The sequence below is a fragment of the Felis catus genome, chromosome B3 (genome assembly GCF_018350175.1).
Source record: "Felis catus isolate Fca126 chromosome B3, F.catus_Fca126_mat1.0, whole genome shotgun sequence".
Taxonomy (NCBI): Eukaryota; Metazoa; Chordata; class Mammalia; order Carnivora; family Felidae; genus Felis; species Felis catus.
Window position 1 is genome coordinate 32072076 of NC_058373.1, and position 6000 is coordinate 32078075.

The 6000-nt window shown below is 54.6% G+C and overlaps 1 long non-coding RNA gene across 1 annotated transcript; it reads left to right on the forward strand.

Annotated features, from left to right (window-relative positions):
• Positions 1–2257: 2257 nt before the first annotated feature.
• On the forward strand, positions 2258–5311 carry LOC123385858. Its single transcript, XR_006599015.1, has 2 exons — positions 2258–2715; positions 5014–5311. It is a non-coding gene; the product is annotated as an uncharacterized LOC123385858 (long non-coding RNA).
• Positions 5312–6000: the final 689 nt, after the last annotated feature.

Genomic DNA, 6000 nt, shown 5'->3' on the forward strand with positions numbered 1-6000 from the left:
CTGTTTACCCTCCTAATCCAGCCAGCAACCGATGGACATGGGCCCCTCAGCAACCCCGCGTGGGGTTAGGTTTCATACTCCAGACAGGACCGAGCCTGATGCCGATGCCGAGCCAGGCTCACTGGGGGCCGGGACCTGGAGGGTTAAGCCTTTCCTGCCTCCTGCCTGCCCCCTGCAGTGCTGGCCCCAGCTGCTTGGAATCCCTGGGGTCCTGTAGGGCCCTCCCGCCAGCCAGAAGGGCAGCAGAGCCAGGAGAGGAGGAGGAGAAGGAGAAGTGGAAACAGGCCTCAGGGTACCCCCAGTCAGGGAGGGGAAGGGAAGGGAAAGGATGGAGGGTGGACAGAGGATGGCTGTGAGGTAGGGGAGCCCCACTAGCCACGAATGGAGAAGGCAGGACCCCTCTTCTAGAGCCAGGCAGCGTGCAGGGGCTGCCTCAGGCGTTTGGGGGCTGTGGGGAGATCAGGGCACAGGCTATCGTGCTTGGCTGGCCCCTGCCTCGGAGCCAGCTCTTGGCGTGAAACCCTACCCAGTGCTGGCTCCTGATCCTTTTTTTCTTAATAAGGTCGGATCAGAGTGAGTCAGAGGAGCCAAGTTTCCTGTTAGGCTCTGTTGGAATAAACCCCGCTCGGAACATAGCTTGGGCCTCTGCGTAGGTCCTCCGGGCCAGGGCTGTGGCCCTGCTGGCCACCTCTGCAGAGACCAGAGAGCTGGGGTCCCTAGGGTGACCCTGCTGGGGACCTGGCCTGGCCCTCGGCCATTCCCTGGAGAAGCCTGTTAAACTCAGAGCTTCAGCCTTCATCTGTCTCTTGGGGGTGACGATACCTTTCTTGTGGTCAATTTGGTAGGATGAAATGACATTATGAAAAGTCCCCCAGGCACAGTGCCAGGCACGCGGCCACCATTTTCTTCCCTCGGCACCTCCCGAGGGTGTTCCCCCTCCCCCCATTTTCTCTGTCCCTTTCCTGTTTTTATCTGTCTTCAGCATCCTTCCTAGTTTGGGGCTGAGTGCCACCCCTCTTCTTCCGTCCTCTCCACTCCCTCCCTCAGCCTCCTTCTCCCTTCCTGTCTGGATCTCCTGCAGCTCTGGGAGCCCAGGGGAGCCTGCCTGGCTCCCCCTCTCCAGCCCCAGGGCCAGGCCTTGCCTCAGTAGCTGGAAGTGTCCTGGCATCCTTCGACTGCAACTTTCAGAGTGGCCGTCTGAGAGAGACCTGGGCGGGCTGTAGAGGGTGCAGAGCTTGGCTCCAGGGAAGGCCTTGAGTCACCAGGCTGGGCTGGGCTGAGCTGTCTGGACCTGAGGGGGTGGGGTGGGGGCTCCTGTCTAGGTCCTGTCCTTACAGGCTGGGATTCACACCCACATTTTTAAGATCTAGCCATACGGTTGAGACATGTTACCAGTCCCTGGCACTAGGAACCAGTCTCAAGGGACCTCGGAGGGCTGGCGATGCAGGGCTGAAAGCTTGTTGAGAGCGCATGATTTCGCTAAGCACTTACTATGCTCTTGGATCTGGGTTGGGCTGCTCTGTGGCTGGGGCTCTCTCATGGAGCAGTTAGTGTCCCGTGATCCTGTGATGGAAGTCCAGGTTCTGGAAAATCCATGCAGGAGTGAGAGAGTGTCAGTCCTGACCAGCAGAGGGGAACAGAGAAGGGACCGAGTGTGGGACGCCTCACTGCTTTGTAGAGGCGAGGAGGCCCGTTGTGGGTCCGAATGTTTCTGTGATTGGGGGGTAGGGATGTGTCCCACACAGGGCAGGGCCTGGTCTCCCCCTCCTCCCTTCGATCCCTGACTGCTGAGCCCAGGCCCTGGCACCTGGGCGGGCAGCTCAGGAAAGGGCATTGATGGGATTTGTGTTGAATCGGGAACAGAAGGCCCAGCCCAGCCAGCCTTGGACCACGAACTACATGGCGCTGCCTCTGGAAAGGGGGCTGAAGGAAGTGCTGAACGAGGAGGCCTGGCGAGCTGGCACGGAACTTGCTGACTCTGCAGGGAGAGGACCACCGAGTGACCATTGCCAGCTGAGGCCTGTGCTCTCCGCTCCCCAGCAGCCACATCTGGCGCAACGGTTGGGGAAGCAGGGGGGCTTTGGTCCCCAGAGCCAGGCCAAGGGAGGGGCCCATGGTGGGGACTGGGGCCCTTTGGTTTGGAGTGTCTCTCCTCAGGGCTGGAACTCTGGAGAAGTCCGGAAGCGGGGGGGGGGGGGGGGGGGGAGGTGAGGTCAGGACCTTTGGGGGGGGGCAGATGGGGTGGGGGTGGGGGGAGGGAAGGAACCCATCCTTCTCTAGGACCCAGGGGAATTCAGGAGCCCTGGCCGCCTCCCACTCGGTTTTCCCTCCCAGCTCTCTGGGCCCCTTCCCCTGTGGTTCCCTGGGGAATTGGAAATAGCAGAGCTGCAATAACAGTCTGGGCACAGAGGCAAGTCTCCATGGAGGCAGGAAGCCCCCTAGATCCCCCTCAGCCACCCGCCCGGCCATCTCCTGGTTTTCCTGACTTTCTCCCCCTCTCAAGAGGCAGGCGGGGCTGCGGCCTGCTGAAGGGGTAACCTCGCCTGTTCCCACCCGGACCCCTCTGGCCCAGGGCTCCGGAGCTGGTAGAGGCCCAGCTGATCCTCAGTCCAGGCAGGAAGAGAGGGGATCTCATCCCGGGGCCTTCCTCAGTGAAGGGATTGTGCAGAAACTGCCGTCTGGGGCCTGCTGAGCGGGAGAGCCCCTTCTGTCAAGGTGGGGGGTGGACCTCAGCCAGGAAGCAGTGGGGGGGGGGGAAGGAGGTTAACAGTCCCCTGCCCCAAGGAGAGAGCCAGCCAGACCAAGCAGGGTGCCAGTCCCCTGGGTTACGGCCCTGTAAACCCTGAGGGGAGAAACTGAGGAAGGAACCCAATGATGCTGACTAATAACATCCTGGCAAGGCTGAGGGAAGTCGCTCTCCTCTCCTCTCCCTGCTTTTATTTTCCTGGCCCTGTTCATTTGGGTCTCACTGGGCTTCTCTAGCTTTTTTCTTTTTTCTCCACACCGTCCCCCATCTTGTCATTCATTTGTTCACTCATTCATTCACTCATTTACCTTCTCCATCTCCATTTCCGTGGCCTGCGGTCTCTTCCATCTGTCTGTCCTTTTGTCTGTCTTCCCCACTCACTCTGTCTCTGTCTGCCCAGTTTGTCTCCCAACTACTCATCTTCACGTTTTTTTTTTAATTTTTTTTTTTTTTTTTTATTTTTGAGAGAGAGACAGAACGTGAGCAGGGGAGGGGCAGAGAGAGAGGGAGACACAGAATCCGAAGCAGGCACCAGGCTCTGAGCCGTCAGCACAGAGGCCGACGCGGGGCTCGAACCCACGAACTGTGAGATCATGACCTGAGCCGAAGTCGGATGCTTAACCGACTGAGCCACCCAGGCGCCCCTCTTCATCTTCACATTCTGTCAGCATGTCCCCTGCATACCTGCTGAAGGCCAGGCCCCGGGCTGGTGGCAGGGGTGACAGAAGCCTCACCTGGCTGGTCCCCAGAGAGCCCCAAAGAGCAATCTAGTGAGGGCAACACAATAGACAAGACCAGAGTGACAAGCCCCCAGTGGAGGCGAGGGCGTTGTGCCAACTCTCTGTGACCTTCGAGAGAATTTCTATCTGTCTGTCCATCCAACCATGGTCCCTGTCCATGTGTGACTCTGTGTGTGACTTCACCCTTGGGAGGTGGCTCGCTTTCTCCTTTCCCTAGGGCTCATGCAGTTTGCTTATTTCCCTCTGGTGGGGGGAGGCCAGTGTTCTGGGGCGGGTGGCCAGGGCCCGGCGCTCCAGTGCGCTTCTGAGGCGTGAGTCTGACGCCTGGGATTCTACTCAAAGGGTGTAGCTTTGCAGGCGGTAGTGGTGGTCATGGGTATGGATTAAGCTCCTACTGTATGCCACGGGACTGGACAAAACAAGGTTCTTCACTGATGGTGTTTCCTGTAGTTTAGTGTGTGGGACCACCTTCCCCCCCCCCCACCCCAGGAGCCCTCCAAGAGTTTAGTTTTGCCCACCCGGGGCCTGGAAGTAGGGGTCACAGCTTATGAAAGAGGAGTGGAGGCAAGGTGCTAGCAATTCCTCCTTCACCTATTCTATAGCTTTTTATTTCAGTTTACAAAAGAAATGAGTTACAGGAAATTTAGAATATAGACAAATCAAAAAAAAAAAAAACAAAACCTTACACTGTAACCACTCTTTAGAGTGACCACTCTTTCAGGCTTTTTCCTTCATTAAAAAAATTGAGATCATGCTGCACACATTGCTTTATAACCTGCTTTGCTTACGCAACGATATTGGATGACCATTTTTCTCATGTCAGGGTAACCGTCACGACCTGCCTCCCCTTTCAGCATTCACACTGACCCCTGGGAGCTCCTCCTTTCCCAGAAGAAGAAGTGGCCAAGACTTTGTTCCCTCTAGATGCCTCTGTTTGGGGCTAGCTCCAGCCTCCCCTGGTAAACCCTCCTCCCCTTCAGGACTGAGCCTGGATCCTGACGCTGCAGTCAGATCCTCAGTTTCACTCTGGCGGGGGGAACTCGCGTCTAAGTTGGGGCATCCTGACCCACTGGTCAAGATGGAAGGTAAAGTGCCAATGGAAGGATTGCCGTAACTTCTGTCCATCCACTTCCTTCCTTTGGTAGCAAACTCCCCAAGGAGTGGGCTGGTGGCTGCCAGCCTTATGCCTGCAGAACCAAGAGGGACTCTGGGGACCCCAGAAGACTAGCTCCATAGACGTGACTGGGTTCCCCAGGAGGAGAAGCATCTGGCAACATTTTTAAAATAACTTAAAAATGTTTTACTATAGGGGAGCCCAGGTGACTCAGTTGGTTAGGCATCCAACTCTTGATCTTGGCTCAGGTCATGATCCTGAACATGAGAGCCCCACATGGGGCTCTGTGCTGACAGCATGGAGCCTGCTTGGGATTCTCTCTCTCCCTTTTTCTCTGCCCCTCCCCTGTTCTCTCTCTCTCTCTCTCTCTAAATTATTTTCAAAAAAATTTTTTTACTATAATGTACACACAGAAAAGCATGCAAAGTGTAAAGTTTGATGAACGATCCCAGAGTGAAGACACCCATGGAACTACCACCTAGATCGAGAAATGGAACATCACAGCAGCTGGCAACTTCCGGCAGGAAGCTCCTTGAAGTTCTGCTTATGTCAGCACTTGGCTACATCTAAAATGATTTTTCTTCAACAAGATTTTTGATGACTGAATTCTATGTTTAGATCATAATTTAACTAGTAACCTCCCTTTGTTGGTTTCATTTTACTTTCTTAGCTCTTATAAACGAGGCTGTAATAAGCAACCTTGCACGTAAACCTTTGTCTGCCTCTGCTCTGTAGTAGCCTCAAGTGCCTGGGTTTGGGTCCAGCCCTCCTTTGTGAGCTGCAGGACTCACTATGCCTTTTTTCTTTCTGTCAAATGGGAATAACGGTAAGGACTTAAATGAGGTGACATATAGGGCGTGTTTAGTACAGAGTCTGGTGCTTACAAACAATAAGCATCAGGCGTTATTAGTTCCTTAGATTCATTTATTAGAAGCTGGATTTCTGGAGAAAGGGTTTGAATATTTCTAAGGTTTTGAAACAAGTTACTCAGCTGTCTCTAGAGTGCCCTGGCTGTTATCGCCACTGGGTACTATCTTCTTAAAGAGCATTAAACATTGGGTAGGTTAAAAACACATCAATGTATTTTTTTAGTTGCATTTCTTTGATTACCTGTGAGAGGGAGCCTTTTTCTAAATGTTTATTTATTTATTTAATGGTGTGTGTGTGTGTGTGTGTGTGTGTGTGTGTGTGAGAGAGAGAGAGAGAGAAAGAGAGAGAGAGAGAATGAGTGAGGGGGGTGCAGAGAGAGGGAGACACAGAACCTGAAGCAGGCTCCAGCCTCTGAGCTGTCAGCACAGAGCCCTACGTGGAGCTCGAACCCACGAACCGTGAGATCATGACCTGAGCTGAAATCTAGGGTCGGATGCTTAACTGGGTGAGCCATTCAGGCACCCTGCATC